General features: G+C 33.0%; 1 long non-coding RNA gene across 1 annotated transcript in view; it reads left to right on the forward strand.

Moving 5' to 3' along the window:
- The first annotated feature begins 388 nt into the window (after positions 1 to 388).
- Positions 389 to 15699, forward strand: part of LOC140439336 (uncharacterized) — a 393647-nt gene continuing 378336 nt past the window's right edge. Inside the window, exon 1 of the long non-coding RNA XR_011950611.1 lies at positions 389 to 405. This is a non-coding gene — a long non-coding RNA (uncharacterized lncRNA). The remainder of the gene's footprint in view (positions 406 to 15699) is intronic.

Genomic DNA, 15699 nt, shown 5'->3' on the forward strand with positions numbered 1-15699 from the left:
CACGAGACGCGCGAGAGATACAGTATGCGAGATACCGAATTCAGTATCTCGGACCTTCCTGTCGCCGACGACTGAATGCGTATCCCAGATACAGAAGAAACATTACGTTAAATGAACGCTTTCAGACACGAATACTTTTGCACCACATTCCATAGACGCGCGATTTTCTGTCGAATAATTGTGAATGAGCAACGAAAGAAAGACGGTGTTTTCTGAATATAGTTAAATAATGGAGCGTACTGTATTTGATAGTGACAAATTTATTTGTTTGGTACAATCAAATCCCTGTCTATGGGATACAGCATCGCCGGATTACTGTAATAGAAATAAAAAGCAGCAGTGCTGGGTCGAAAATTCTAAGCGACAATTTTGAGGCCATGACTGCAGTACAGCAAAATGAATATGGTAAGAAATAAACATGTTTTTATTATAAATACATAGTAGAATAGTTTAATATTTTGTTTCATACGTATACAGTTTAGTTTTAAAAGTTTGCTAATTGGAATTTTGATTATTTAACGAATATCAAACTACATTATTGTGACAGGAATACGGTCATTTTTTATTTAGGGCGAGGTAAACAATTTACAAATTGGAGATAAGTACATATATTTATTTTAAATTTAAGTCATAGACTTTCGAAAATAATTAAAAAACTTCGATGGATCTTGCAATAAATCTTGATACAGCAAACTATACGTTCCCTTGGTTTCTCTTAATTCTACAATAGGATAAACCCACAAATTACGTCGTCTTTTTAGTTTCTTTTTATTTAATATGTACCACAGCATAACACACTCTTCTACATCCATAATCCAAAAATATAACACTGCACTGCTACTATTTTCATACTGACGAGCATGCCCGTGAATCCGATACAGCCGCCATCGAAAATTCTGTATCTCGCATACAGTATCTCGCATACAGTATCCTCGTCTGAAAACCCTCTTAATGTTCTATGAACAACGTTTTTTGACATTCCAATGTAAATAAATTCCCGACATAAATTTGGACAGCTAAATTACTGTTACACTGCGCTTCAGCATAAATAATCAACGTCAAAATTAAATAAAATTAAAATAAATAAAATGAAATAAAATGAAATAAAATTAAACAAAATTAAATTAAATATACTTAAATAAAATTTAATAAAATTAAATCAATTTAATTTTATTTACTGCCCGTCGCATACCCGCATTATGTTTTTTTTGTTAATAGCCATTAGATTTTCATTTGCGTAATAAATGCAGTCCTATGACCCAAAAACACCAACATAATTAATACTTTAATAAAGATATCTGTGCCGCTTCATTTTTAATTTCAACTATCTCAAAAAATGACTATCTTTACTAATAAAGAGTATGTTGTTTCCATAGAAAGTTTTGGAGAATCGAAAAATTGTGCTAAAATAACACTTGAGCCAGTGGTGCAGAATTTGGGAAGGGTCAAACGTTCACTTTCCTCCCTCGCAATCCTCTGGTAGTAGCCAGAAACTTTTATTTAACACAATTTAGTAACGTGTACAGTACCTACACTTCCTGACAAGTATGATAAGCATATGTCAAATAGTTTTAAAGTACTGGGTATAAATAGTTTTTTAAATTTTTAAATAAAACACCCTGTAACGTAAGGAACCACATTTTATTTAATGGATTTGGGTTAAACCTCAATATTTTGAGCCCAGGAATTTACAGGTAAAATATTTTTTAATTATTAATGAAACATTCTGTATAAGGATGTTAAGTTTTTAAGTTAAGGTTTTTCGGTCTAAGTACAGTAAACTTCCTCACAGTGTCAAGTTAAAAAGTGCACCCGAAACCAAATTCCAGACGTTTCCACGTCACAAACGTTGAATATTTTAGTTTCATTTACTGTTCTGCAAAATATGCTACTACTGAGATAAGAATAAGACGCGTGTGTCATCAGTCTTCAGTAACTATCACATTTTTTTAATTTATAGAGACCTGACAATTTGATAAAGTTCAAAATAGCTTCGTCAGTATAGAAATTTAAGATGTACACAATTTAGTAATTGCTTAATGTATGTTATACAGTGTTTCTAAAGGTGTGATAATAAAAACTATAAAATTATTCTCTTTAATGTTACTTAAAGAAGTTTCAAAATGAATTTTGTGTTAAAGGTGCGATAGATCTTTACCGCTGCTTTGAGTCGAGAGAGGTAAAGACTTCAGTTTACATCACGACGAGGTTTTGCCAGAAATATTATGATCAGAGGATACTCATAATGCAGAGTGTCACCAATCTAACTGCCTTAAAGGCTGTGAGAAAAAAAAGGAGAAAAAATGTATGCTCTAAAAGTCACAAAATTAACAAAAACTAATTGGCTGTTGCGAAAACGCAACACTGAGCAGTTAACATGTAAAAATAAATTTTAAATACGTTGTTTGGAATGTTTTATTAAATCATATAAAAGAGTTTTAATTAAATAATCTGACATTAGATACTCCAGTCGTCAGAGACGAAAATGCCACTGAACCTCTAAACATCATACGAACAAGCTGAATTTTGCTGAGAGTATTAATTTTGGGATCCCAAAAAATATGCAAAAAAGTATACCACTTTTACCTCCGAGCTTCCCCCTAAAACTCCCCTCGCAGTGGGGTAAAAACGCAAAAAAATCGATTTACCAAGAATCTGTACACAGTAGAAAAAATGTTTCAAATAAAAAATGTAGCTGAGATAATTTTAAACAAAAATATTTAAAAGCAATTTTTGTGTAGAATAAACCTTTCTCTTAGAAACAACCCTTAAAGCGACCGTCGATTTTGCATGTCAGTTACGCTTGCCAAATCAATGTTCAATAAAGTTTGTATCGACGGTCGCTTCAAGCGTTATTTCTAAGAGAACGGTTTGTTCTACATAAAAAATGCTTATAGACATTTTTGTTTGAAATATTTTTTTCTACGGTGTACAGTACAGATTCTTGGTACATTGATTTCTTTGCGTTTTTACCCTCCTTCGAGGGGGGTTTTAGGGGAAAGCCCGGTGATAAAAGTGGTAAACTTTTTTTCATCTTTTTTGGGGTCTCAAAATTATTATTTTCTGCAAAATTCAGCTTGTTCGTATAATTTTTAGGGGTCTATAAAAGAAGGTCCAGGTCGACATTTTTCGTGTAATACAACCTTACATTTAATACATTTTTTATTGGTTGTTGAGTGACAAAGGACATATCGGAATCATTTTTCTTGGGTAGAAATAAGATGGCCGATGTTGTCGAATCGAACATCTTGTGTAATGTTGTTTATGGAAGATTGAGATGGATCAGGTCTTCTTGGAGGAGTTCCGAATATCGTCAACAAGGCTTTGGCTATATTTCGACGAAACTGAAGCAAATCCATTTTGGGTTGTTGCAATATCATTTCCTGGATCTTATATTTATTCTGTATAAGGCAACATTTTGATCCATCCGATCAGTTCCTTCCATATTTTCTTTATAAGCCCGAATAAGATGTGGTTGTGTTACTTTGATTTTTTTGCTTTGAGCAAAGGGATATCTGTTCGCTTGATAAACTAGCGTCGTTTTATGGTAATTCGATGCCAAAGTAACAACAATGCTGTTTTCATTTCTCCTACACAAAAGCACCTTATTTTTCTCGTTGTATCAATATTCGTAAATTCCACGTATAGATTTTTTAAACGTTTCACTGAATGGACCCTTTTCTGTTCTATTTAATCGTATGGTCCCTACGTAACCTATTCCCTTCGATGTTAAAAAATCAATTAGTTTCATAGAGGTGAAATAATTATCAGCATATAAGCAATGATGCATAACCCAATGACATTGACTTTAGGAATAAGCTGAGCCAACTGCAATATTATTCCACCTTCAAGGCCAAATTCTTTTTTGTATTCATTGGATTTTCCCTTGGCTTCTTGATAAATATTGAAATCTATGCGGTAATCAGATTTCTGATTCCAAGACCACGATTTATACCAAAGTGTATGGGCTTGCCTTTTATATGGTTTGCTGTGGTTTGTATGGTATTGCTTCATACCATGACACTCATAGTATAGTATCATAGCATCATCCACGCTAGATTCGGTTTCCCATACAGTGTATTCAGTAAATGATTTGCGGAGACATTTAAGGTACGGCGAAATTTTTGTATGTTTTGTCTGAACGATCTATGTTTATGTTAAATGGAGAAATCTTATAATGGTTTCAAATCGGTTATGACGCATGTTACTTGAAATCAGTATATTTTTAACGTTATCAGATTCTTCCCAGTACGTGGGTACAGCACGATTCAAAGAATCGTGCTGTACCCACAAAATAGTAAAATTTCTATAAAGGTTTTTAACTTGTCTACTCCAAATTCTAAAGTAGTACCTTTTTGAAGAGTATCTCTTCATTGAAAAAAAAAAAATCAAAGATCTGTAGAATAGTGAGTGTTCGTGAATAAAATAAAGGAGAGTATGTGTTCCATTGAGTTTTTTTTATGCGCAATATCCAAATAAAGAGAATTTTTATCTGGTAAATCTCACTGAATCCATTTCCGTGTTAGGAGAGTTACACTTTTTACACGAATCTTAGTAGATGCCACTTGAATATCTTGAATTTCGTCCTTTTGTGTCTTTATTTCTGTTACCATCTCAACCTTATCCATATCTCCTTCTTCCTGAACTTGTATCACAGTTCTGAAGATCTGCCCCTTTTTCATATAGATTTATATTTTATTCTTCGATTCTTCTTTCTTTTTCTCGATGAATTACAGCTTCTGATTCCGCATCCAACATATTTTTGTTTAGGTTATTGAATGTTCCTCCACAGTCTTCATCTCCGCTATCTTCATCAGTCAATTCAGTGAAGTCAGGAGTTGCTAGAAAAACATCTGCACTGGAAGCCGACTCCATAAGGTTCGATTCTTTCAGCATGGACATAATTTTATGTCCTTGATTGCCCTTGATTTTTACCTTCTACTTAGAACCAAAATGATTTCATGTACTAATAATACGCCTTGTGCCCAGTGTTGCGAAAACGCAACATTGAAAATTGGGCAGTTGTACCAACGAGCTCAGATAAAATAATACCACTTACTTGATAGATATATCTTTTTGCTACTAAAAACCAAATTTTTATACAGTTAATTTATACACAAACGACTTACTACTAACTAATAAAAACACGTGTTCACAGAAGTAAAAATTAACCTACTATTTTCAATATACCATCTGTTAATAGAAACCTAAGTTTTGCGATCAATTCCCATTAAAACATACATAGGAAACTGTTGTGAAATAAATCTGAACTTTGACTGCCCAAATAATTCATGTCATTTTCCAAAAGATGACACCATAGTGGGGCTACGTCAACTGTTGCGAAAACGCAACGCTGGACACTAATGGTTTAAATAAATAAAGTAAAGACCATGCAATTACTTATCGATATTTTAAAATGACATGGCACATACAGAAAAATATTTTGTATAACAACTACGAGTAGTAGGTACGATTTTAGCTGTTTCTAATCGGAGATATAGAAGTTTGGAAAGTGTCGAAAGATGCGAGCTATGTTTTGTGAAACCTATTATAATACATATAATACAAATTGCACCTGAACATTATTTATTACTGCGCAATTTAAAAGAGCCGCTCTTCAAAAAAGATTTACTCACAACAGTCACAAAATTAAGTTACTAATACGAAAGTTGAAAGATGTTTAAATAACAATCGTCAGAGAAAAAAAAAATAGTCAAACTTTAAAGAAAATGTTTTCTCTGTCCCTTAAGAAGCAAAAATATGTCTTTAATCGTCTTTCTTAGCTGTCAACGAAAAAGGCAAAAACGTCAGTAATGCAATATTCCTTCCTACACATTTTAAAAGTTTTTTGAAAGTTTCGAATTTCTGGAGCTGCAGTTTTCTTCTATTTATAGATAAAAGTGCTTGTCACTGTCGTACGACGACAAACAATGATTTGCCATAAACCAGATGTGTCGAAAAAGGGGATGTAGACCAATATTTAACTTGCTAACACAGCCACACACGTCGTCTGCCTCGAAAAGGCATAGACGCCAATAAAACGGTCACGTAAGGTGGTCATATCGTTGGTGTTTGTCTAACAGGAACTATAAATTTGCAGGTATTGTAATGTGTTCTTAAGTTAACAGTAATAGTTAGATGGATAAAAATTGTATATAAAAATTGGGCAAAAATGTACTATGGTGCGCTGCTTTGGTCTTTAAATGATTAAATTTAAATAAATTATTTTGCTGATTTTTAGTTTTTTTATTTAAATTTCGGATTTAGGCTTTACCAGTGAACAATTGGGGAATATTAATTGAAACTATCGATATAACAGAAGAATGGAAATAGGATATAACAAGAAATTCAAAAATTGCGCTACGTTAAATCTCAGAGGAACATAAAATGAGTTGCTAAATACTAAGGTAAATTTTTTACATAAAAACTGGAAACTCTATACGAAGAATGCTAGAAAATGTTTAACTCTTGAAATATAAACGTGTTGAGTTCGTTGCTGTTACTCTATTACTATTCTTTTCTGTACTTTGTTACATACTTCATTCGTTCACAATTTTTGGCTTTTTTCTACATGTTTTATCTTCTACATATTATAATCTCAACCTTCCCACGCAATTTTACTCCCGTTAGTCCAATGTCTAACTAGTAAAGCAACATTTTTTATTGTTAATTATTATTTACCCATGGACGTATCATTCTTGGGCTTTACACGAACAGATTTACAAAGAATGGCTGTACAATTAGCTGACAGAAATCACGTTCAGCACCCTGTCAAACAAGAAATGGCTGAGCAAAAATGGGTAAGCCTTTTTTAAAACGTTACAAAAAGAAGTTATCAGAACGAAAACCATTTGGAACGTCCTTAGCAAGAGCTTTAAGATTCAGTAAATAAAATACACATAGGTTTTTTATCCTAGAAGAGGTTTATGACAAAGAAAAATTCACAGCTGATAGAATTTTTAATGTAGATGAAAGTGGTATATCTATCGTACAGTCAAAAGTGGCTAAAGTAATTATTTTGCGTAGAAAAGGCCAAGCTGCTGCACTGACATCTGCTGAACGTGTATCTCTCATAACAATCGTTGCCTGTTGAAATGTTTTTTCAACATTTTATAGCATTTGTAAAATCTTCGAAAGAGAATCCCGTCCTTCTCATCTTAGATGGACATTTCAGTCACCCTCAAAATATTGATTTAGTCGATTTGCTCAGACAAAACTGTGTTACAGTTGTATCACTTCCACTCATCACACAAAATACAACCACTTGACAGGACTTTCATAGAACCTATAAAAGTCATGCACATAGAAGAAATTCGACAATGGTTACGACAATGTAACCGGTCTGTTAGTGCTTATGATGTAATGGAGATATTTGCGAGAATCTATATTAAATATCAGAAGGCTGAGATAGCTATCAATGCCTTCAGAGTTACTGGAATTTTTCCTATTAACAGAAAAATATTCACGGAATCTAAGTACATTGTGAATCAATGTAAGAATCAACAGCTTACTCCAAATTCTTCCATTTCTCAGGAGCTAGACGAGCAGCGAGTTAACTCCCAGTGAAACTGAATTGAATGGTGTTGAAGTTGACCTGGCTATACCATCAACATCAAAAACACCTGATTTAATTGTTCATCTAAATCCTGTCAAACTAAGCTGTCATCCTCAGAAAAAACGAACTCTACCCAGAGACAACCTCAGAATCAACATGGAGCACAGCAAAATTCTTTCCATACAAGCCCGTTTCGTATCAACCCTATGGGTTGAGACAACAAACATTAATAAAAGAGCTTCTATTATTGGAAGTAAAGCAACCAGTTCAGCACTTATAACTTCTACTGCTTACAAATCGCAATAAGAAGAGGCTGCAACAGTTAAAGAGGAGAAAGTAACTAAGGCTAGTAAAAAACCGACACGTGGGAGAGGTCGTAGTTCAAAATGTCTCCTGTTACAAACAAAAGAAGAAGCTAATAAAAATAAGGGAGGATCTAGCTCCGGTGAAGACTCGAACGACACCGTATCCTCAGGTTCTTTTGATTAGAAATTTCACCAGGTGTATCTTTCGTCACAGCTGAAGAGTATGCGGAGTGTTTGTTTTGCTGTGTTAAATTTTTAGATGACTGTAAAGGAGAGCGTTGGGTTAAATCCCTTATGTGTTCCCTCTGGGCTCATGTTGAGTGTGCAGGAACAAAAGAAGACAATTATATATGCGACTATTTTCGTACTTGACTGTCAAGAATAATATTTGGAATGTAAAATTACAATTTTGTTTGTTTAAATTGTTAGTGTTATTATTTTTTCTTAAGTTTTTCTTTAATATTTTTTAGGTGCCTATAGGTATTAGGAGACTTCTGAAACTCACAAAAATACAATGTTAGAGAGAAAATTTTTCACGCAAACCAAACTTTAAAAAAATGTAAGTAAAATAGGCAACTATGTAGAACATAGCAAGATATATATTACAAAATGTTTTATTAACTTTCTTTTTTTTTCAAATTTGAATTTTTTAAAATGTAAAAACGAAGTGGGGGCTCGAGTTTAGGCAACTTCCTCTATATACTATCTCGGCACTGTTTATATACAGTTTTTTCTTCTTTTATCTTTTATTAATTTTCTGTTGATTATTACCAGTGATCCCCATATTTCGTTCCTTTGATTTTTTAAAGTACTTCGTTTACAATTCCCTAAATACAGCACTAAATAATTACAAAGCTAAAAAAATGATACGTTACGTAATATAGTAACGAAAATCTAACAGATAGTTAAGGAAATTAGACACCAGCATTGTGGCAGAATCGATTCTTTCAAAGTGTCTCGATTTGAATCGGCATTGTAATTCAATTACAGTCCCTACTAAATAGATCTCGAGTCTTTTCAATTCTTACAGAAACATCTGAACAAGTGACAATGAAAAAACGAAAAATGTGCAACGCGTCCTTACTATCCAGAATAGAAAATAACTGTACCGAATATAAGACGTGAAAGCTTTACTAAGAAGATAGAGACCTATTGTATCGACATTTTAAGTTCCCACAAATGTTATGACTTGTTCCTTTTTAACAAATGCCACCGTGAAACTTGAGTGACATTCGCAAAATGCGACCCTAACGTTCAATAGTTTGGTATTTATTTTATACCTAGGGAAGGTTCCATAGGATGCTTTGTTCTATTTGAGCGTGATTTATTGGGTATGTTATGGTACTTCTTGGGCGATGAACTGCAGGTGTCTTTAGGTGTCTTTAAAACGTGACATACGGGACAAAATTAAACCACCAAAAAGGTTTCAAACATTTAAAAATATATTTTTATAAATTATAAATAGTTATTCAATACACAGTCCATTCATACACAACGTATAAATAGACCTACATTTTTTATTATATTCATTCTATATAAATTAGTATTTCCATTCGATTCTAATTGGCCGGTAAATGGACTTGAAATACGGCAATACCCTGTAATTTTCCGTGTTACCATCGAATGAAAATTTGGATTTAGGTTCTACTTACCCACCACTTCACTTTTGGACTTGTGCCGTTGATTACTTTTTTAAAATTTTTATATAATTGTAAATTAAAGCGGGTAATTGATTCAAATGTTTGTGCTTTAATGGCACATTATGTGTATTTTACAATGCTCCAATATACGCGTTCTAATATCTAAAATGTGATTTTTTTGTCAATGTTTGAAAAACATTATTTTCAAAATTTCTAAAATTTTTCTTTTACTTTAAAAACATTTTTTTTTAAATAAGCACTTTGAACCGGTCAGACTTACATATCGTATCAACAATATATAAATACAGTAAATGATAAAGTGAAAATAATTCATTTTATTTGGGATGCCAATTAAGGGTTATTTTCACCATGTTTTTACAAAAAAAAAGGGACCAACTTTATTTTGGGCGTAACTCGCTTAGTTTTGATTCTCGAAACAAAAAAAAAATAAAAATAAAGCCTTTTCAGCACTTTAAAACTCTTTCAAAAAGTTTGATTAATTTTCCCCGAAAAATTCTTCCATTTTTGGATATTTCACGTTGAAATATTCGGTTTGGAATTTGACAAATAAGAACCTACTTTTCATGAGATACAACACTGCTTCTACTAGGTCTACAGACTTCATAGTACACTATTTTTTGTTTTTTTTTATAAGCTACATTTTTGCTAAGAATATATTTTTTTAAAGAATACTTACTTCTTGAGTTATTTGTGAAAAACCGTCTGAAAACGTGGTTTTTATTTTGAAAAATGAACATTTTCACTCGCAAATAACTCAAAAAGTATTGACTTTGTGAAAAAACTGTATAGAATAAAGTTACTTGGAACTAGTCAATTTATCCATCACCGGACTTATTTTGAACGTATGTTTTTCATCTCTGAGAAGGTGTGTATGAAGAAGAGGAACTTAAATTCGACAAGAATTTATTCTACTTTCTATTATTGCGAATATTTTAAAAATAAAGTTTTTAAAAAGAAAATTTTCAAGAAAAAAATCTTAATTGGCGCAGTCAGTAGGATTCTTTAAGCTTGCTTGCAGACTCCTAATAACTATATAGGCTGAGGGCAGTAATTTTTACAATTAGCAGAAGGTAGAAACAAAAATATTTTTGACTTTGTTGCTAGAATCTCCCAACTTAAATCGAAAATAGAAGTCAAAATTAATTCAGAATTAGAAATAAACGCCGACATAAAAGTGATATTAATGGAACAAAACGAAGGTAATTCTATCGGTATTTTATTAGCAAACGTAGACCAAAAAACTAGAACAATTTTAGAAATTCGAGACCCTAAAACGTTTGCCCAAGCGTCAGATATTGCAACTAGACAATTTTATAATGATCAGATAATTTAATCTTTATCCCAAGAATACGAGACCGTTTCTACCAAACGTAAATTCGGGACTAACGCAAATTTTACTACTCCATAGAAAAAAGCCTGAGAAAACATAAAGGCCAGCAACTCGACAGGCCAAAGAAACCTAGAGAATCTGACAATAGGAGACTATAACATCGAAAGCGTGAAAAATTTTACATATCTAGGTTCACTAGTTACCGCAGACAACAATATCACTGAAAAAGTTAAGAGAAGAATACATATCGCTAATAAAACATATAATGGACTAATTAAACATCTAAGATCTAACAACATTACAAGAAAAGGACATGGACACTGTCGAAAAGCGATGAGAACCTATTAGGTACGTTTGAACGAAAAATCCTTAGACACATATATAAGGGGGTGAAAGAAAATGACATATGGCGCAGAAGATATAATTTTGAACTATACACAACTTACAATGAACCCGAGGTCATAACATCCATAAAGATCGGACGTCTACTCTGGATGGGCCATTTTGAACGGATGTTGGAGACTGAAACACCAAAACATATAATGAGGCAAACACCAGTAGGGAGAAGGTCAAAGGGAAGACCCAAACTTAGATACATGGAACAAGTGGAACAAGATCTGAAAACACTTAAGATTACCAACTGGAAAAACAAAGCAAGGAACAGAACAGAATGGCGAAAAATCCTAGAACAAGCCAGGACCCAGAATGGGTTGTCGAGCTACTGATAATGATGATAGAAAAAAGCCTATATGTCTTGGCGTCTTGGAGAATATTTCGACTTAAACTTGTTGTATATGTTTAGCATCCATGGTTATTCAAGACAAAGGCTTAATTCAATCATATATTGATATCTGGAGATAGGTTTTTGCTTCTCTTTAACATATTAAAATTATAAATAACGTAGGAGTGTATGCTGGCCATATTTGTCATTCCATAGAATAAGCATAATAGCCATCCCGTGTCCTTCTGCTAGAACTCATATTAGAACACATTTGGTCGAAGGTGTCTACACCTGCTTTGGTTTCATTATAGTTATGAATTATGAATGACTTGCCGGTTTCTTCTACGATTTCTGCAACCTCATGCATTGTTGAAAGTAACAAAACTATTTTGTTTCTCTTTGGTATGTAAGATGCTAACGTCTTTTTTCGATCGAATCAAAACACTGACGTATTACACTTTCCGTCTTTTCATTTCAAGAACTCCTTAGGAATCTCCTTATTCTTACGCATGGTTCCTATTATGATTAATTTGTAGACATATTGTTACAATTGGTCAGCAAAAGAAACATGTGAACCACTTGTCCATAGTTACGTTGCGATGAACATCGTGAATTGATTTAGTCAACTCTTTTACATAAAAGTCAGCTAGGGGCAAATCGTTGGCTTTTGTTTTTTTTTTTTTCAAGTAAGGACTTGCATCTACCATATATTTGGTTGAAGAATGGCATACCATAACAATTTTTATCCCATACTTCGCTGGCTTGTTAGGAATATACATCCTAAAATTACAGCGTCCTAGGAATGCCAAAAGTTGTTCGTCAATTTTGATGTTTGAGGATGGAGAATACGATGTTTTACAGGTATCGATAAAATGTTCCAAATTTCTTGAATATGTGTAAAGGGATCATTTATCTTTCTCTCTTCACTTGTTTCCCTGTTTTCAAATCTAAGAGAGTTTAGCAGGAATAAAAAGGGATCACAATTCATACAAGATCTGTAAAACTTGTCTGAAATGGTGGTGACATCAAACATATGCCTTGCTGATAAATGATTGTCTTTCTTTGCCGCAGAAAGAATTTACCATAATTGTTCTTACTAAGACACTCAAAATCAAAATACAAATAATAAAAACTAGCTGATTTATCACAGGACGTAAACACGGGACTTTCGTCAAATTTATGAACCAAGCGACGAAAAATGACCTTAGAATTGGAAATTATATTAACCATCTGCTACACTACACAAAGCTCAATACTAATCGGGCTCGGGATCTGGATCTGGAAGGTGCCTATTCAATTGGGGAAATCGTTAAAATAAACGACAGTAGGCGAAAAAGCCCGATGTTTTAGGAGCGTCGTAAAATTTACAAATAACTCGTAATCTAGGGTTAAACTCTTTTCATAAATTTAATAAAGGTAAACCTATTTTCCAATACCAATGACAACATAATGCCAAATCATAACCAATCTTAATCGTACCCATAATTCCAACAACTATAAAAATTTCCAAAATGTCCCAAATAAGTATTATCAACAAAATCGATCTAATTTTCACAATTTTATTTAACAATATAGGAATATGAATCTTATTCATCTAATCCCAACAGATTTCAGGAAAAAGTATTTACTGGAACAAGTATTGTTTAGAAAAATGGTTACGTGATAAAATAAGAACGCCGACCACATATTTACTACTTTTTCAGTCACAACTACAAAACGTATGTTATTAATACAATTGTACACATGCTATAAACACTTTTTATTATCATTTTACACTGTATAATATCCGGCGCGATTGAAATAAAAGATCCGAACCTTCCAAACAAATAAATCATAAATTTTATGACCGAACTCGGTTTATCATCGGAATTTGATCTTCAGTATAAATAAATTAAATTTGATTTAATCCCCCGAGCGAAATTAAACCGATGCAATTAAATAAACGTCGGGACGGGTGTATTAAGACGTTAATCAGGGAGTATTTACAAAGTAAACTCCAAGACAAACGTAAAATCCGCCTGCGGTAGAACAAAAGTAAAATCTCTTTATTGGATTAGCGCAGCGGCAACAATTAAACCGTTTAGTGATCTAGGTCTTTGGTTTTACGATACAAATATTTATGGTATCGTTATTTGTGGGTAAACATATGTCATCTACTGGTAAACTAGATTCATGGTATATTTTGCAATATACTAGGCGGTAACAAGACGCTATCTTTGTTTTTATGAGTATTTGTGTGTAACAAGCTTCAAAGCGACAAAAATAGGTATCGAATACGTCTAATATGTTTGTTTTTTTTGTTTATTACCACGCCAATGTTAATATAGTGTTACGACAGTTCCGTGAGAATTATTCCATATAGAAAAAGGCCCTTGACGCAAAAGAAGAAGCATTGAAAAAATCTAGAATGATCGAAATGTCATGAAAAAATCCCGAAATGGACATACAACAAAAGGTTGCAGATAAAGTTGGAAAAGTTGTTCGATAAAGTGTCTTCAATGTCATTAAAGACTATAAAAATACCCACACATGATCTGCACGTAAAACAAATCAAAATCGTTCAAAATCAATAGATGCTGTAGATGATTTTGATAAGTCAGCTATAAGAAGATAGGTTCATCAATATTTCATTCAGTAATGAAGTTTCTACATGGACAAAGTCCTAAGACAGCGGTTGCCAACCTCTTCAATGTGTTGAGCTACTTTGTTAATTTTGGAATAAACAGCGAGCTACCCACACGGAAGCCACGTAACGCAACGTAAATGAAATAATCCACAGTTAATATATCTTTATATGTATTTATTTTACTGTTTAACTGGTAATACATAATATATAGGTACCAATAATAAACTAATAACAAAATAACTAATATTACTAGTACGTACTTGTTCATAGCTACATTCCTACATATCAAACGAAGGTATTTGAAAAATAAACACAAACTTTTATCTAGCCACAACGGCATGTCACGTATGATTTAAAAATAGTTAATAATAACAACAAAAAAGTAACGCACTATCATAAACATAAACATTGAAAAATAAAAAAGCACGTTCAATGAGAAGGCTGAAACTCCGACTCATCGATAATTTTTTAAATGTTTGCAGTATAATTTGATGCAGCCATTCGAATACAATTATCCAAATGTTCATCTGTAAGTCGATTGCGATATTTGTTCTTAATAAACTTCATATTGGAAAAAGAAGATTCACACAAATGGGTTGAACTGAATAATGCCTTCACTTTCAAGGCAACACGGCATAGAACTGAATATTTGTCTTTACTTACAATCGGCCAGATACATTCAGTACTTGAGACTAACGATTTTAAGGCTAAATCATTTTAAAACTCAATGACTTCCATTTCTGTTGCAGCAATGTCTTCGCCAAAGTTCTGCATAACACAAGCTGCAAACTGCTGGATATCAATTTCCATAAAGGGTGAAACAATAAACTGCGCTACTAAAGCCATTTCATTGAAATCCTTAAAATGATTTTTGAAGTTACTCTTTAGGGTAAAAATTATTTCTACATGATATTTGTTGTCATAGGGTTTTAATGGATTTTCAGATATTTTTTCTGAAAGAATAGAAAAATGCTTGGAATCGCTGTTAATTAGGATTTGTTCCCAAAACTCCAGCTTTTTGATAAATACTTTTATATCAGAAATCATTTCCGGTAGTTATTTGTCTCTCCCCTGAAGCTGCAAATTAAGTTCGTTTAATTTCTCTGTAATGTCCACGAGAAAACCAAAATCTCTAAGCCAGATTGAATTTTCTAGTTCCGTAGTCGGTTCATCGCGTTGTTTGAAAAATTGAACTATGCCAGATAGGACATCATTAAAACGTTTCAGCACCCGTCCTCTACTTAACCATCGGACTTCAGAGTGAAGGGGTAGGTCCCAGTATTGACAGTCAACCTCATCGGCCAAGGTTCTGAATAATCTTCTTTGTAACGCTTGAGCTTTAATCTTGTTCACAATTGTTACCACCAGTTTCATAACGTTATTTAGTTTCAGGAAATTTCCACATAATGCTTGCTGATGGATAATGCAGTGGTAACAGATAAATTGCGGAAAAGTTTCATCTTTACGACATAACGCCACCAGACCCTTATCACAACCCACC

Source organism: Diabrotica undecimpunctata, chromosome 4, assembly GCF_040954645.1.
Source record: "Diabrotica undecimpunctata isolate CICGRU chromosome 4, icDiaUnde3, whole genome shotgun sequence".
NCBI classification, from domain to species: domain Eukaryota; kingdom Metazoa; phylum Arthropoda; class Insecta; order Coleoptera; family Chrysomelidae; genus Diabrotica; species Diabrotica undecimpunctata.